Source organism: Vulpes vulpes, chromosome 10 (assembly GCF_048418805.1).
Source record: "Vulpes vulpes isolate BD-2025 chromosome 10, VulVul3, whole genome shotgun sequence".
Taxonomy (NCBI): Eukaryota; Metazoa; Chordata; class Mammalia; order Carnivora; family Canidae; genus Vulpes; species Vulpes vulpes.
The window spans coordinates 57,047,704-57,065,100 of NC_132789.1; the positions used below are offsets into that span (position 1 = coordinate 57,047,704).

Sequence of the window (17,397 nt, forward strand, 5' to 3'; positions counted from 1 at the left end):
TTTTGCTTTGGGTTATTATGAGAATTGTGTTTGCTAATATCAAGAATGTGAAAACAGGGCAGCCCCGGTGGCGCAGCGGTTTAGCGCCACCTTCGGCCCAGGGCGTGATCCTGGAGACTCAGGATCCCACGTCAGGGTCCCGGCATGGAGCCTGCTTCTCCCTCTGCCTGTGTCTCTGCCTCTCTCTCTGTGTCTCTCATGAATAAATAATAAAATCTTTAAAAAAAAAAAAAAAAGAACCACAGACTAGCAGAGGACGGAACATGACACTCTATCAGGAGAGCAGAGCACCAAGAAGGATAGGAAGTTGCAACTGGGGGCTTCGGTGGTTTTATTGCAAGAAGACAACAGCCTTGGACCTGATACCTCAAAGAGCGTGAGGCTTACAGGGATTCTCAAACTTGAGAGGTTGGCGGCTTGTTGAAAGTGTAAGTTCCAGGATCCCCAACACCATGTGTTGGTTGGGGCCCAGGCACCTACATTTAGACATGCTCTCTAGTTGCTACTAATGCAGATGGTCCATGGGCCACGTTCTGGGAAATACAAATAAAGTCAAGGATTAGTGATTTTAATGATTAAAAGAATAACATGTTACAAATGCAAACACAAGCACTTGGTCCAGATGACAGGGTGAAATTCCAGGCCCGTGCAGAGCCTACCTCTGGGTCCTATCCCCCACCGCTGTCTGCCCAAGCCTGCAGTCTGGGGTGCTGACCTAGGCTCCTGTGGGCTCCTCGATTCCACAAGCTGCTCCGATGATAAAGATGCCTGAATCCAAAAGCTATTTTCTCTCACACAGTTTCCTAGAACACTGTGTAACTTTTTTTTTTCCCATGGTAGGGTAGGAAATAGATGAACGTGATAGTCCTTTCTTCTGGGTTCAGAAAAGAATCCGCATTTGAGAATAAGAAGGTTAATTTTTGCAAACATACCTCAGCTTTTACAAGTAAATGTTTTACAAAAAAAAAAAAAAAAAAAAAAAAAACTTCCCCCAGGCAGTCGAAAGGTAATTATTTATACCAACATTTGGCATGTAATAAATTAAAATGATCAAGGAAAGATCTCCCATAGAGGATAGAGAAGGGCCATTCGCTAGGCCTCTTTCCAACCCGGAGGGGGTGGGAGACAGCGCCTGACCCACTGGTGCTCAGAATGTGTTCATGAGGCTGAAGCCCGTTATTTCTGGTCCTAAGTAATTTTCTCTCATTACTACATGGTGTTCATGTGCCTGCGGGTGTGAGGCTTAGCTAACTGGGCGGGTGCTTCTGCCGCCTCGCCCCCCCCCCCCCCCCCCCAGTCCAAGCAGCTAAGGAGCACCGCCCTGCAAGGAGAGGTGCAGGGAGAGGCCTCGCGCCGCCCCCCCCCCCCTTGCCCACCACGGCCTCCCATCGCCACACCAGCCTTTCTAGGAGAAGGCCAGGACTCATGGCAGAAACAGGCCCCCTCCAAAGAGCCATCTAGGAGAGCAGGCTCTGGAATGTCCCCTTACCCTAAGTCAGGAAACAGCCAGGGAGCCTCTGGAATCCGAATCCGCTGGGGCAAGGACAGCTCACCTGGTCCCTGAGCTGAGCCAGGTGTTCCCCCCCATGGGGAGTCTGCGGGGAGCCCCAGGGGAGGAGGGTGCACTGAGGGAGGCAGGGGCTGCCCCAGAGGCCTGAGCTCAGCGATTCAGGGCAGGGGCCAGGGTGGCAGGCCCGGGGCCAGGGGCACAGCAGGGAGCGGCTGGCACCAGAGGCCCAGCAGGTGGGGACTGTGGGACAGTGGGACGCAGTGGGGATGGCGGAGCAGGGGCCTGGGAGTGGGCGTGGGGATGTCCCCAGAGAACCCAGACTGTCCCTGGCAAGGGAAACAGGCTAGCACCCAGGCTTCTGCATAGGGAGGAGGCATTCGCCAGCCAAGAGAGGTGTCCCCACGGTGCTGGCCAAACCGTCACGTTGTGCCCCGTTTCCTTTCCCCTGGGTCCCCTTCCCTGCCTGCTCAGCACGTGGGGGGAGGCAGCACCCCGGGGGGAACCCCAGGCCCCCTGCTGACCCCGGGGCTCTGAGCACAGGTGAGGCCTGACCTGGGAAGCAGGGGCCGAGGGCTCAGGGGAGCAGATGGCTGTGGCCCCTGGTCGGCCCTGGCTGCTCCTGCCTGGCACGTGGGGCGGGGGGAGCAGGCTGCCGGGGACCTGCCCAGCGCTGACCTCGACCTCTGGCAGAGGGGGCACAGCCAACAGGATGTGTGGCAGGAGAGGCAGAACAAAGCAGAGGGAAAAGAGGTAAGCCAGGTACTTGCAGGGGGCGCGGGGAGGGAGCAGGCCTGGGGAGGGAGCAGGCCTTGGGGAGGGAGCAGGCCTGGAGAGGAGCAGGCCTGGGGGGGAGCCAGCTACAGGCTACTGCTGTGGTCGACAACCTAGACTAGACAAGGGCCGCAGGGTGCAGATTGCAGCAGGCTCCCCTGTTTCTTTCCCCTGTTTTTTCTCAGCCTCCCCCTAAGGCTAGAAGGTCCAGGGCTCCCCGCTCAGGGCCCGTTTGTGTTTCAGGGCAGAAAACAGAAATACGAGGAGACAATCTCTCCTTCAATCTTCCGTGAAAGGCCTATGATTTTTGTGAAAATATGGGCATCCGGCAAGGAGAGGCAGAGAAAAAGGATTATCTGTGAAGGCCAAGAGAGGGCGGGAATTTCTCCCCGTGGCAAAGGAAGAGACCTCAGCTGGACCCATGGGTGGCAGGAGGCTGTCCGGGAACAGGACAGAGCTTCGCGGGGGACGGAAGGTACGACCCAGCCAGCGGGCTTCCTCGAAGGACCTGGGAGGGCTCAGGTGGTGGGGCTGCGCTCTGGGGGGGAACTAAGGCTCAGGACTTCATTACCTGGGCTCCGGGATGCCCCAGCTTCTTAGACTCTCATTGGGTCCTGGGGAAGATGGGCTTCTCCACGCACCTGGAGGCCCTGGGACCCGGAGTCAGACGCAATATGGTGTCAAGCTGACATCGATTGACTTTCTGAATTTCAGTCGTGCATTTAGACCCCCTGCATAAGAACAGGAAGACCCAGACTGTAAGGGTCTTGAGAAATGCCAGAGAGGCTCTTGTTAAGAGGCTAAAAACAAGAGGACCTTTACCCTGCGGGGTCACCAGGAAATCCCCTTATGGAGGATCCCACATTGATCCAAAGGCTTCCCAATGCCGGCAGGGGTGGAGGGATGCGTGTAAGGCATCCCAGTGCCAGCAAATGCACAGAGCTGGAAAAGCCCGAAGGAAACAGTAAAGGAAACACTTCACTGCAGTAATCCATAGAAGACGCTGCACCGGGAGATCGGGGTGAGAAATGAAATTGGGTAAAGCTCGCATGGGAGTCTGAGCATTTGTCTTTTTTTTTTTTTTCTAAGATTTTATTTATTTATTCATGAAAGACACAGTGAGACAGGGGCAGAGGGAGAAGCAGGCTCCATGCAGGGAGCCTGATGCGGGACTCGATCCCGGGACCCCGGGGTCACACCCTGGGCCGAAGGCAGATGCTCAACTCCTGAGCCACCCAGGTGTCCCTGAGCATTTTTCTTTATTTTGGCCACAACAGGAAAATATTATTGGCTTTTCATGAACAATAGGACATAAGCAGAATAGAGCTTTCGAAAAATTAATGTGTCAGAAATACATGGGATGGATGGAAGTAGAACGGGAGAAGGGAAGGGAAACAGGAGGTGATTGCTCTAATCCAGGCCAGAGGTCACGAGGGCCAGAGCAGTGGTCGGGCCTTGGGCTGTAGACCAAGCTGTGAAAGGCTTCAGGGAGGCAGATCTTAGACCTGCAGGGGAGCGAGACAAGAGGGTCCTCCAAGTCTTGAGCCAGCTGATGAAAAAAGTCACAACGCCATCAGAGAAAGGGGAAATAGGGGAGAAGGAGCTAATTTACAATGAACACCCTCTAAATTTAAAGTTGAACACAGTAGCTGAATTTAGAACTAGACAGAGGTTCCAGGGAAGAGGAGGGACCAAGAGGTGGAGTTCGCGTCCTCATAGCCAGGTGGCCCATCTCCACAGCTGTCCCTTAGAGGATGGATACCTCGGAAGGTCGGGCTGTGGCAACAGAAACTTAGAGAACTGAAGTACAGCGCTGGGTAAAGAATGTGGCCAAGTCCAGATAATGATCCTGAAAACTGGCTTTAAAGAATTTTCTAGGGCAGCCCAGGTGGCTCAGCGGTTTAGCGCTGCCTTCAGCCCAGGGCGTGATCCTGGAGTCCCAGGATCGAGTCCCGCGTTGGGCTCCCTGCATGGAGCCTGCTTCTCCCTCTGCCTGTGTCTCTGCCTCTCTCTCTCTCATGAATAAAAAAATAATTTTTTTGAAAGAAAGAAAGAAAAAGAAAAGAAAGAAAGAAAGAATTTTCTAGTTTACTTGAGACGTTCTCTCATTTTGCCTGGTGCTTTCATGAGCTCCGGGCCCCTATATTCTCCAGCACCTTCCAAGCCTGCTGCACCATAATCTTTTCTTCAAAATGGGATGAACATACCCCTGAGGGCCCGGGACTTCCTGAGTCTGGAGACGCTCTGCCGCTTTGGACTTGGTGGACCTGGGGAACATTTTTAACCCCACTTGGTCTCAGTTTCACTACCTAAAAAAAAAAAAATTATGACAACGAAATGAAAATAGGTTTTTGTGGAGAAGAAATGCAATAATGAATAACGGAACACCCAGTGAGGATGTTTTGAGAGTTACTAATAAATATTAGAGTCTCACCAAATGGTGGTTCCTTCCCTTCCATCCTGCGGGCTCAGCAGTAACTCCTGGAGCGACAGGCCCTTGGGGGAGCAGCGCTGAATTCCACGCCCCAGCGCTGAGTCCAGCCCCAGGGGAGCGATGGTAGGTCACACCCGGCCTAGCCTCTCAGCCTGGGCTCCCATTAACAGGACATTGGCCGAGATCAGTGTTCCCTCATTTCTACCTCCAAGGAATGCTTTGTTCTCTTTCCACGTTCTCTAGTTTTTGAAAGACTTTTCTGTGGACCTGCAGTTTGCTAAATCTGTTAAATCATTGATTCATTTCTTAGGCAATCACCAGAGATACTAAACTGAACTCACAGAGCTATTGCCCAAAGCATCTTGGAGAGACTTGATATAAGAAACTGTCCAGTGGGCAGCCCCGATGGCCCAGCGGTCTGGCGCCACCCTCAGCCCAGGGCGTGAGTCCCACGTCAGGCTACCTGCATGGAGCCTGCTTCTCCCTCTGCCTCTCTCTCTCTCTCTCTCTCTCTCTCTGTGTCTGTCATGAATAAATAAATAAAATCTTAAAAAGAAAAAGGAATTGTACAATAGCTATTATGGTCTTAAAACAAGAAAAATGGCATATGGACAATGTCTTGGAGGTTAGATTCGGTGGACACCACCAGACAAGGTGATCTCAAAGTTTCCCTCTAACACTCTGAGTCCCTAAAGCAGTTTAGGGTTCCTACTACGGGCTTTGGAGGAACCAATTATTTGTTTTGCCCTTAAGGACGGTAATTTAATGTAGTGAGGAAGCTAAAACTAAGAGACCTTTTAAGCACCAGAGCAAGCATTCAAACATTCAGTGTGAAGGGCGGGCCAGTCGTATGAATGCGGGTTAGGGTAGCCACATACAATGGATGTTTACTGGGGGTAGAGTCTTCTCTGTCCTTTAATGACAGTTGGATTTTAAGTAGCCTGGAAAGGAAAGGGGAGCAACCACAGGCTGGGGAAGAGAAGGTATCATCCTAGAATACGCAGAAAAGAGAGGCCAAAGGGAGACAAGGATTGTTCTCATCCTCCTGGGGGGGGGGGGGGCACAAACCACACACATCCACCTCTGTACCTTAGTTCTGGACTCACATGAAAAAGTCCAAGATATCTGTGATTGAAGTCATTCTTTTCTCTCCAACTTCATTTCTAGCCCCTTCCTTCCCAAACTCCACAGTCTAGCCGTGTCAGAAGACAGTACCCCAACCACCAAGTTTCTCCAGCCCAAACCCCTAAGGACCATCTTGATTCCTCCTTTGCCCTCTCCTCTCCTCCCCACTCAATCTTTCAGAGATCCCTATAGATTCCATTTCTAGAATCTCCACCTCATCTTTATAAAATGCAAACCCGGTTAAGCATTTCTTTACTTAAAATACGTCATGGTTTGCCATCAGCTACAGCATGAAGTCCGTTCCTCTGGCCCCGGCATACAGACTGCTTACCATCTAGGCTCTAGCGTCCCGCTACGGCACCTAACTCTTGATCCATGGTAGGCAGCCGATAAATGTTTCTTAAATCAATGGATGAGTGAGTGAATAAAGGAATAAAAAATAGGGACGGGGAGGGGATCAGACACGGGGGGAGGTGAGAGATGAAGCTGGGACTGGACATGCCTGGGGGATTGGCAACTGGACTCCCAGAAGAGCCAGGCAGGGTGCCAGAGCCCGAGGAGGCAACTTGGGGAAGAGGGTGTAATGAGAGCATCTAAAGAGCAAACCTGCAAAGGGGAACAGATATGAGCCCGGCTCTGGGCACAGTCACCAACTCCCCCGACACGTACTAGTGGCAACACGACTATCGTCCGCAGTTTCCCCCTGCTGCGGGCCTTCCGACATCCGCCAACTGTGGGACCGACCGTCTGCCACCTTCCCCGGGGACAGAAATGATGAGCCCGGGAAGCGGCCGCAGGGCCCTCAAGTCAGTGTTCCCGCGGGAGGCCAGAAGTGCTGTGACTCCAAAATGTGATACTGGAATTCCAAGATGCGAGCATTCATCTCACTCCCATGGCTCACGGGCAGGAGCCATCCCTGAGCCATCCCTGTCTCCCCCGGGTCCCCACCCTGTCCTGGACACCGACCGGCAGGGCCTCCTCCTAACGGAGGGCCTTCCCTGTGGGCTGGGCGACCGCCTTGTCCTGAAATCTGCTCCCCAAACTTGGCGGCCTCTGCGGGGGGCAGAAGGAGCTGAGCTCCCTTTCTGGGGTGGGGGCATCATCCTCCTCGAGCTGGATACTTTTCTTCAGTGCTGCCTGGGGAGCTGCTTTGGAGCCCCGTTTGCAATTCTCTTCTGCTGTTGGAGTCCCAAGGATTTTCTGCACGACTGTAGCCCAGGTTCCCCTGTGTGGGCCGCATCGCTGGGCTGTGGCCTTGTCCCTGAGGCAAGAGGCGGTCCTGTCCTGTCTGGGGTTGTCAAAGCGAGGTCCCTGGGCCAGCGCCATCGGTGTCACCTGGCAGCTGGTGACAAGTGCCAATTCCAGGCCATTTTGTCAGGGCGCTCGGGGGTTGGGCGCCTGCCTGGGCCCAGGGGTCACCCCAGGGTCCCAGGATCAAGGCCCAGGTCAGGGTCCCCATAGGGGACCTGTGCCTGCCTCTCCCTCCGCCTGGGTCTCGGCCTCTCTCTCTCCCTGGGTCTCCCATGAATGAATAAATAAGATTAAAAAAAAAAAAAGCCTCTGCACATACTTTAAGGCCTGGCCAGGTCTCCCTTGGGTGCAGGAATCTACTCACCTTGCAGCCCCCAAGAGAGCCTCGGGCTAAGTCCCTGTGTTTGTCTGACTCCGCCACCAACCGTGGAAGTGGCCTGCCCCTCTGTCCCCTCTGTCCCCCCTGTCCCCGGCCCTCACGTGGCCCCCAGGAAGTCCCCAAGGAGCTTGCAGGTCAACAGTCTACACAGCGGCTTTATCCACTCGTCCCCTGGGGACACTCCGTTGTCTGTGTTTTGCTGTTGTAGATAGTGCTGCGCTGAATGAACATGAGAGGGCACGGGTCTCCTTGAGATCTGATGCCAGTTCTTTTGGGTAAATACCCAATAGTGGGATTGCCGAATTATATGATAGTTCTATTTTCGATTTTGTTGAGGAACTTCCACGCCGTCTCCCATAACAGCTGCACCGGTTAGACTTTCCCACCAACACCACACAGAGGCTCTTTCCTCCACATCCTCACCAACACTTGTTGTCTTTTCGGTTTTTTGTCTTTTGTTTTTGTTTGTTTGTTTGTTTGTTTGTTTGTTTTGGATAATAGCCAACCTAACAGGTGGGAAGTGATAGCTCATTATGATCTCATTATATAAAGTGTGTGAAATTGTCAGGCCCTGTAAGCAGAGCAGAATGGTGGTCCTCAGGGGCAGAAGGGGGAGGAAGCGAGGAGATGCTGCTCAATGGGTACCAGCCTTCGGCCGTGCAAGGTGAACACGTTCTAGAAATCTGCTGTACCACATAGTGTTTGCAGTTAACAATACTGGAACATACGCTCAAACATGTGTTAAGAGGGTCGACCTCAAGACTGTTACCTGAGACTGTAAGAAGCACGTACATCGTTAGTCCCCGTGTTTTGGAGACTCCATTAGGGCAGTCTTGCTGTCACCCTAACTAACAAACACAGCAAAATAGCTTCAAGATCTCAGGATTGGTGTATTTTTTAAACTCTTGTGAAAACTGTAGAGCTTAAAAATCACAAAAATGGTATAAACCCTATGTAACCATCTTGTTTTAGACTTTATCAACTTTTCACCACATTCACTGTATCTATTTTTTCCAAGTTTTTTTAAAGATTCTATCTATCTATCTATCTATCTATCTATCTATCTATCTATTTGAGAGAGAAAGAGAGAGAGCTCGGGCAGCGGGAGGAGCAGAGGGGAAAGGAGAGAGAGAATCTCAAGCCGACTCTGTGCTGAGTGCAGAGCCTGACACAGGCCTTGATCCCACGACCCTGAGATCATGACCCGAGCTGAAATCGAGTTGGACACTCAACCCACTGAGCCACTCAGGTGCCCCCCCAAGGGTGTTCAAGACGAGGCATGTTTTAGCTTAAACCATCTGCTGTGCTGTTTGGCATCCTATGTTACCTTAAACTTTGATAAATGCCTGTTACATATGAACTTCTTGCGCTGGTGAGGAAATCAGAGAAGTGTGTGCTGTGTTTCCCTCATGAGGTAACAAAGGATGGAGAGAAGAGAAGAACCGTAGAAGTGGAACGTGAAGTGGATTGAGTGTTTAGTGGAAGCAGGCAATCTGAGCAACGAGCCAGCAATGGATGCAGCTTGGGGTTTGCAGAAATCTTGAACTCTCCACAGTGTAGGATCGAGATTCGAAGCACGGCCGTTTAAACGTGCAACTCCATGGACTAGAGGACGTAGGGACGCTAAGATGACAGTCAGCTTGTGTTTAGCCCAACACTGATGACGAGACGGGTGACAGTGGGCCCGGTGCTGTACCAAATTTGGCATTTAAGCCCAGGGGGCCAACCCAAAACAAGAGACAAAGCAAACCAAACGTGCACACCCAGACAGCTCCTGTAGCTGCGGCTCTGAGGTCTACAATTCTATCTGGCGCCCCTCCATCTGGGTCTGCACGGCGCCTCCATTTGGCTTCGCCTTTGCAGTTACTGACCCTCAGCGTCTGTCCCCACCTCTGTCACAGCCATGAGGTGGGAAGCTAAGAGGCTGATCTCGTGCCTGCTTGTGAAATGTTCAATTTGCCTTATTTGACCAATTTTTCTCTCCATTGGGAGTAAGTAAATCCACCATGAGTTCTCAGGAGAAATCCCATCAGATCATGCATATTTTCATTTCTTGATCTTTTCTGGACCAAAAATGATGCAGCATGCTTCCTAACACGGAAAGTCAGGATGAAATATCCAAATGGAAGCACAATGTGTCTAAGAGGCAGGTGGGAGACAGACCACAGGGGTGCTGGTTTTTAAGGGTGTTTTTTCCATGATTTTCAGGCTTTCCTTCTTGGGGCTGGAAGTCTGTCTGAGTTTGAAATCTGAAACCTCGTCCTTCCTCTCACAGAACCCTAGTTCCTGAGCTAGCCCTCCACCTGCACACGCATCTCAAGGTGGGGAGCCAAGGGCTGTGACAGGGGTTCCCAATGCGCCTGGCTAACCTGCCACAATGAAAATCAATGGAGAAACCCAGAAATTCAGGTGGTTATTGTGTTGTCACGATGCCAATGAATTGAGCTTGGGGGACTGTATGAAAATGGAGGAATATTTTTAGTTTGGCAGCAATTGATAGTGTCGTTTGGCAGGAACTGTCTCAGGTTCGGTTATTCAGAGTCACTTCTATGTAAGCTAGTCTGTAGAGCCTGTGTAGAGGATTAGACTGTACAGATGGAATTGTAGGCAAAATCTCTGGAAACTTCCTGGGTTACCTGGATTCCACAAGGCTCTGTGTCTTTCACTGTCCTGGACTATTCCGCAAGTCTATAGAAACTAAAGGTAACTTGCAAAAGGCTGATGATGATGCGAATAATCCCATTCTTAGAAACGCAGGTGCGTAAAATAAATAAATAAATTAAAAAAAAAAAAAAGAAACGCAGGTGCGTTTTGTCCAGGGAGGAGGCCTCGGTTTCTACTTAGCGGAAGAGGCCAGTTTTGCCTCTCTTGGCACATTCAATTCAGATTCCGGGTCACCTATAGATGTGTTTTTTCCTTGTGATCTCCTTTGAACAAGTTTTTACCTCTTACCAGTGTCTTCATGAAACAATCAATAAGATAAAATCTTGGACACGAATTTATCTTATATTCGTATGAGTCACATTTTTAAAAATTACCTTTTAGTACCCTGATTCTCCAGCACCTTTGTTCATCCCCAAGAGTGGGATTGACAAAGAGTGAAGGGGAGAACCCTGAATTTCGGACTGAGCATTTACCCAGGAATGACTAGTTGAATGAGCTACTTGAAAAAGCAAGATAAGGTTTACCCTTATTCCTGGATATAGAGGTTCTAGATTTGGGTTGATTTCAGTATAGAGTTATAAAAAGCATTTCATGTCTGTACAGCCAAATTTCAGGACTGCGGTGATTCTCCTTTTTTTTTTTTTTTTTTTAAATCCCACCATTTTAACTTCTTCACTTATATAACAAAAAAAAATGGTAATAACAGATGTGCTAGGCTTAAGAAATAGGATGGAAACTTGAACACCATTGGGTCTCACTGTCTCTGCCTCCACCCCCACCCCTACCTCTCCCGCCTGCACCTGTTCCCATGTTAATTCCCTCTCCTGGGCTGGCTTCTCACCAGTTGTGGTCCGGCTGCTGGCATCTCAGCATCTCTTACTCATCTCCTCTGTGGAAAAAAACAAGAGCACCATTAGCATAAGTCTTTTTTCAAAACTGTTGGCATGAGAAGGAGCGTTCTAACTTGGGAAGATGGGTGGAATTTTTTATAGGGTTTCAGCAGGCAGGGTCAGCTGAAGTTCAGCTAGTTTCAAGAATATCTGTTCAAAGATGGTACTCAGGGAAGGGAGGAACTACTCTGATTAATTAGAAGCCATTGTTTGGACAATTTGGATTTTACTGAGAGAAATGGAAGGAACAATGAGGGGCTGAGGTCATGGGTAAGAGGGTGTGCAAGCTACAGTGACAAGGACATGGAGGGCCACAGTAGAAACTTTATAGTTCCTCAGTATCTCTTAGACTGTATGGTCCTCAGATCATAGAGACCCTTTTTCCCACATGCAGTTGGCTAAATCCTAGGGAAGGATTTTTTTTTTTTAAGAATTTATTTATTCACAAGAAACACACAGAGAGAGGCAGAGACACAGGCAGAGGGAGAAGCAGGCTCCATGCAGGGAGCCCGACGTGGGACTCGATCTCTGGTCTCCAGGGTCACTCCCTGAGCCAAAGGCAGACCCTCTGAACCGCTGAGCCACCAGGCGTCCCCTAGGGAAGGATTTGGATTGATCGTGCCTATCTCTGGATCACTCACTGTGCTCAGGGAGTCAGTCAAGACGAAGATGCTGTCCTAGGCAGATCCAAAGGCTAGCGTAGGAGAGGAGCAGCTCTTAAAAGGAGGGAATAGACCAGACCTGGCCCATGGGGTCATTACAGTGAGCAGGACAGCGCCCACCCCTCATTTTTATTTATGTTCACAAAAGCTCCTTTTTCTCCGCCCTAGGTAAATAGTTTAATTTTGCTTGTAGGGGACATTGCTTAGGGGAGAACCACTCAGAGAACTTTTTGCCTGGTGAGTGTGGGGAGTAAACCCAGTGGAAATGAAAGCCTCTTCGGAGAGCAGCCCCTAGCGCAAAGGCTGGACACAGCCCTGATGCTCAGATTTCTTCTGAAATCCACAAAACTTTCTAAATGATCACCATGGTCACTTAGGGAAAATAAGCAAATTTGGTTTGAATAAGCATCCCAATGTTGGTAGTGCTCCCTGCCTCCTGATTCTTTTCTCTTTTCCCTGTTAGGTATCCAACACCCATAACTCCTTTTTTCCTATTGTAGGGCCCAGGGCACACTGCTCCAAAATGGGCCACTGTGGTGTAAAGATTGTTTTTTTAAAAAAATTTATTTATTCATTCATGAGAGACAGACAGAGAGAGAGAGAGAGAGAGAGAGACAGGCAGAGGGAGAGGCAGGCTCCCTGCGGGGAGCCTGAGGTGGGACTCAATCCTGGGACCCCAGGATCATGCAAGCCCTGGGCCAAAGGCAGATGCTCAACTGCTGAGCCACCCAGGCGTCCCTAAAGATTCTTTTGAGTTAAAAGTAATCAAAACCCAACAGATGTAGGAAAAATTCTCTGCCTCCCCCTCAACTGCCTAAATTTATATTGGAAAGGAGAGCCTGTACCAGGAAGAGAGAGCTATTAACAGATATTTCCCTTTACCTAAAAAATCTTATCTGCATAATAAAGCAACCTTGCTTTTCCAAACACTCCTTTCACCTTCCTGCTAATGACCTTTCTTCCCTTTTTATCCTTAGGCCCTATGGCTTCTTAGCTCATATAGGCTCCATGTTGCCTCATTGTCTTTGAACTTTCATGTTTGTGTGGATTCCCCATACATATGCCTATTAAACTTGATTTTTTTCCTGTTAATCTGTCTCATGTCAATTTGATTCTAGGTCCAGCTAGGGCAGAGGAAGGTTTTCCTTCCTGACACTAAAAATAAGACAGATCTGTCCTATGAACATGGTTAAAATAGTTAAAATTCAGGGGAAGGAAATATCTGTCCTTATCATTGTTATTTTATTAGAAGAACAAGTTTAGCCTGGGTGGCTCAGCGGTTGAGTGCCTGCCTTCGGCTCAGGGCACGATCCAGGGTCCTGGGATGGAGTCCCACATCGGGCCCCCCGCAGGGAGCCTGCTTCTCCCTCTGCCTGTGTCTCTGCCTCTCTCTTTCTTTGTCTCTCATGGATGATAAATAATAAAATAAAATCTTAAAGAAAATAAAATAGAATAGAATTTCAGGACTTAAAGGGAATTCACAGAGGACCTGAGCCATCTGTGGCTGAGATCTCAGTTGCTCCTGGGCCAGGCGGTGTGTGTTGGGATGTGTGTGTGTGTGTGGTTTGTATCCATGTATGCCTGTGTGTGCAGATCTGTGTATGTTGATGGGATGGGATGATTAAATGGAATGTGACATCAAGAAATTATCAACGTTGACACTGATTACAGATACTGGTGAATTAGCAGCGTGGAAAGGGGAAATGAAATTTGGCTTAGCTGTGAAAAAGTAATACTAATTATAGTCATTTACACTGCCCCTTCCCATTTATGCTTAATTACCATACAGCACAATCATATTCACGTGTGTCATTAAATATATACTCAGTTAACGTTCATGTAAGTTGTCTTGATTAGAATCAACATCTCTGGTCCACTTAGACATCTATTTGGAGATACTTTACTTAAAGTCATGGCTACCTCAGGGGCTAACAAGAGAGACTTGACTCCCTGTAGTTCTAGAACTGCCTCCAGGTTGTATTGACAGTCTCTCAATCATATCCCAATGCAGGAGGAGCCACAAGGGATTGGAGATTTTTTCCTCTTCCCCATCAGGTCTTCAGAGTGCCCAGGGAGTTCATCTCCCACAGCTGAGGTGGCAACAGAGAAGAATTGCAGACAGAGATAGATGGAAAGAAAAAGTGGGGGTAGAGGCACAGACAGCTTCAGTTCATATGCCTTCTCAAGGCTGATTTTCTCTGATAGTTTAGGAGACAAAATAGTTCTCAGAAGCAGACCCAGACAATCGTAGGGTCCCTCATTGTCCTGGGTGGTGAGGAGACAGGAAGAGCAAGGTGAAAAGAAACAGGAGGTAGAGGGCGCCTGGGTGGCTCAGCGGTTGAGCGTCTGCCTTTGGCTCAGGGCGTGATCCTGGAGTCCCGGGATCGAGAGCCCACACCCTGTGTGGAGCCTGCTTCTCTGCCTGTGTCTCTGCCTCTCTCTCTCTGTGTGTCTCTCATGAATAAATAAAATCTTAAAAAAAAAAAAAAAAAAGAAACAGGAGGTAGAGAGAAGAGGGATTGACAAAGCAACAGAAAAACAGAGAGATGGGGAAAGACAGAGAGGCATGGGGGGGGGGGGTGGGATCAAGGAAAGGGAAGAAGGCATGAAGAAGTCAGTGAGTCGGCTGGATGCTGGGGCAGTACCAGGCTGTGGAGACAGAGAACATGGCGGGTACATTCATATACTCTTGTTGTGATAAAATTGCCATGTTCCTAATGCATGGTGTGTGGATGCGATTTGTTTATTGAGCATCTGCTGTGTATTTGGAACAGGCTAAGTGCATGTACCTCTACTGACTCACTGAATCCTCAGAATGACACTGGCTGGCAGGTACTATCATGATACTCATATTATGGAAAAGGAAGCTGAAGGATGTGACTTGCCCAAAGTCACTCGGGTAGTGAGATTCACATCCTGCCATTTGCCGTCGACCCTGTATCTCAGCCATGACAGAGCAATCAGCAAAGCCAGTTATGTAATAAATGGTAGTTAACAGATCCATGACTTAAAAACATTCTTTCTAGGGGCACCTGGGCAGCTCAGGGGTGGAGCGTCTGTCTTAGGCCCAGGGCATGATCCTGGGGGATCCGGGATGAGTCCCATGTCAGGCTCCCCACAGGGAGCCTACTTCTCCTTCGGCCTGTCTCTCTCTCTCTCTTTCTCTCTCTCTCTCTCTGTGTCTCATGAATAAATAAAATCTTTTTAAAAAAATTCTTTCTTGGGGCATCTGGCTGGCTCGGTCGGTAGAGCAGGTGGCTCTTGATCTTGGGGTTGGGAGTTCAAGCCCCAGGTTGAGGGCAGATACTACTTAAAAATAAATAAATAAAATAAAAGCATCCTTCCTTAATTATAATTTATTTTAAATTAACTTAATCTGCAATTCAATCAATGTTTTCAGAATCTACCATTTTCATTTCCATGAAGACTTTCTCGTTGACTCAGCAAGAGGAGCAGGGCCAGAACTCTAGTGTTGAGAGCAACAGAGAAATCGATGCCTCCAGAGGTGTTGTCACTTCACGATTCTCACATGGCCGGGTGGGCAGGTGCCAGTGTCCTACCGCCGTGGGTCCCACTTCCACTGTGACTTTGGGTTCTGTCGCTTTTCCACTGGGAGTCCCTGAAGGGATTAGAATGTGGCTTCTCAGTGACTCCAGTCCTCCCTGTGGAAACTCATGCCAAACATCCTCATCAGCTTTCTAATCTGTTAATAAATAATGATAATTTGTAGAAGAACTCATTTTGTCAGTATCCTTGGAGATTAATTGGGTAATTAACTTTAGCTAAGTGACTATGAAATATAAAGTGCTTCATGAGTCTTAAGGATTTATGCTCCGTGTTCTTCCTAAGCCTGCAGGGTAGAGCTTCTGTCTCTCGGAATGAGAGCTGACTAGGAATGCCCCCCATCAGTGCCGTTTCTCACTCGATGGCACCAACCCCCCCGGAACTCACCAGGAAGGCAGATGATGGCCAGGGTCACCTTTACCTGCCAGACTGAGACGCTGACCCTGAACTGCGAATTGAAAAAAGGCAGCAAGGATGAATTCAGCCTCCTGGCTACTCGCCTGCAGTTGTCTCTGCACCAACTTGTGCAGGCGGCGGGGGGGGGGGGGGGGGGGGGGGGGGTCTCCTCTGCAAGTGGTGGTGGCTTCTTAGTCCTGCAAACCCCGCCAAACCAGGGATCCCTGGATGGCTCAGCGGTTTGGTTCCTGCTTTCAGCCCAGGGTGTGGTCCCGGAGTCTCGGGATCGAGTCCCACATCAGGCTTCCTGCGTGGAGCCTGCTTCTCCCTCTGCCTGTGTCTCTGCCTCTCTCTGTCTCTCATGAGTAAATAAATAAAATCTTTAAAGAACCCCGCCAAACCAAGGCCGGGCCTGCTGGCGCCCCCATAGCCCGGGCTTCCTTTCCATAACTGCTGACTTTGAACATATTGACAATGACAGCTCACACATAAAAGGGCAAGAAGGTGACAATACTGACTAGTGATTTAAAAGCATGAACTCTGGAGTCCTACGGGCTGGGTGTGAACCCTGCGTAATTGTCCCCCAGCTACGTGCTCACAACCTCCGCCGTTATGTGTGTGTACTTGACCCCTCAGTTCAACTTACGCGTAAACACTGCTGTGCCAGAGCCTTTGGGGACCGGGTGGTTGCGGTAGACTGAACCAAAAAGCTCTGTACACACTCGGGGATGGCTGGGTGGCTCAGTCACTTTAGCACCTGCTTTTGGCTCGGGTCATGATCCGGAGTCCTGGGATCCAGCTCCATGTTGGGCTCCCTCTCGGGGGGAGCCTGCTTCTCGCTGTCCCTTTGGCCCTCCCCTGCTCATGCTCTCTCTCTAAATAAATAAAATCTTAAAAAAAATTTTTTTTGTCCTCATTCTAATCTCCCGAACCTGCTAGCGTTACCCTATATGGGGGGGGGGGGGGGGAGGAATATGGAGGGGGGGATGTGTTACCTGACATGGCAAATGATGTGATTCCTCTAAGGATCTTTCAAGAAGGTGCTCATCCAGGATTATCCACATGGGCTCTAAATAATCCAATGGCAAGTGTCCTTATGCAAATGAGGCAGAGGCAGATTTGACAGGAGAGGTGGCAACAATGTGACCGTGGAGCCCAAGATTGGAGTGCTGTGGCCATGGGCCAGGGGAGCCCTGTAGCCACCTGAAGCTGCAAGGGGCAGGGACAGGGTCTTCCCTGGGGCCACAGAGGGAGTGCCGCCCTACTGAGCCCTGATGTCAGGCCTCGGGCCTCCGGGACCAGGTGAGCACACTTGAGCCTGAGGTCCCAGCCGGTCCGGGCTCGGACTCTGTTGCAGCAGCCAGAGCGACTGGCAGGGGGCTCAGCCTGGGGGACCAGTAACAGGGACACCTGCTTGGCTTCATACCCGCCGTCAGTTTTGCAACAAGGCAGCTGTCTCTTAAATTCCAGTATTAAGCCTCAGTGCGGAGCTTCACCGTCTTTGCAGGATGAAAACGGAGCGGCCACAAGGCCAGCACGTCCATTAGAGCAACTGGGTTTGTTACCCCTGAGGCTTTCCCTCGCTTCCCCCTGGAGCACGTGCCTTTGAGCAGCGGAGACAACGCGCATCTGGTTCCCGGGCACCTGCTGCACAGCCTGAGGGTGCCCTTCTGACGCGCTGCCCACTCCGAGCGCCTGCAGGGAGGCCCACCTCCTGCAGCCCGCGAGCACCGGGTGTGGCACCCCCCACC

The 17,397-nt window shown here is 50.1% G+C and overlaps 1 protein-coding gene across 4 annotated transcripts in view; it reads right to left on the reverse strand.

The window, feature by feature from the left end:
• Positions 1-552: 552 nt before the first annotated feature.
• Positions 553-17,397, reverse strand: part of BBS10 (Bardet-Biedl syndrome 10) — a 30,102-nt gene continuing 13,257 nt past the window's right edge. The window contains exons 5-8 of one of the 4 annotated variants that reach the window (XM_072724432.1): positions 10,976-11,023; positions 4,489-4,590; positions 1,490-3,012; positions 553-874 (exon numbers count right to left, since the gene is read on the reverse strand). The gene's annotated coding sequence lies outside the window, so the exon portion shown is untranslated. Of the gene's footprint in view, positions 875-1,489; positions 3,013-3,604; positions 3,831-4,488; positions 4,591-10,975; positions 11,024-16,641; positions 16,740-17,397 lie in introns of those variants that run through there. The other 3 variants (XM_072724430.1, XM_072724429.1, XM_072724431.1) reach the window with 3 other exon arrangements.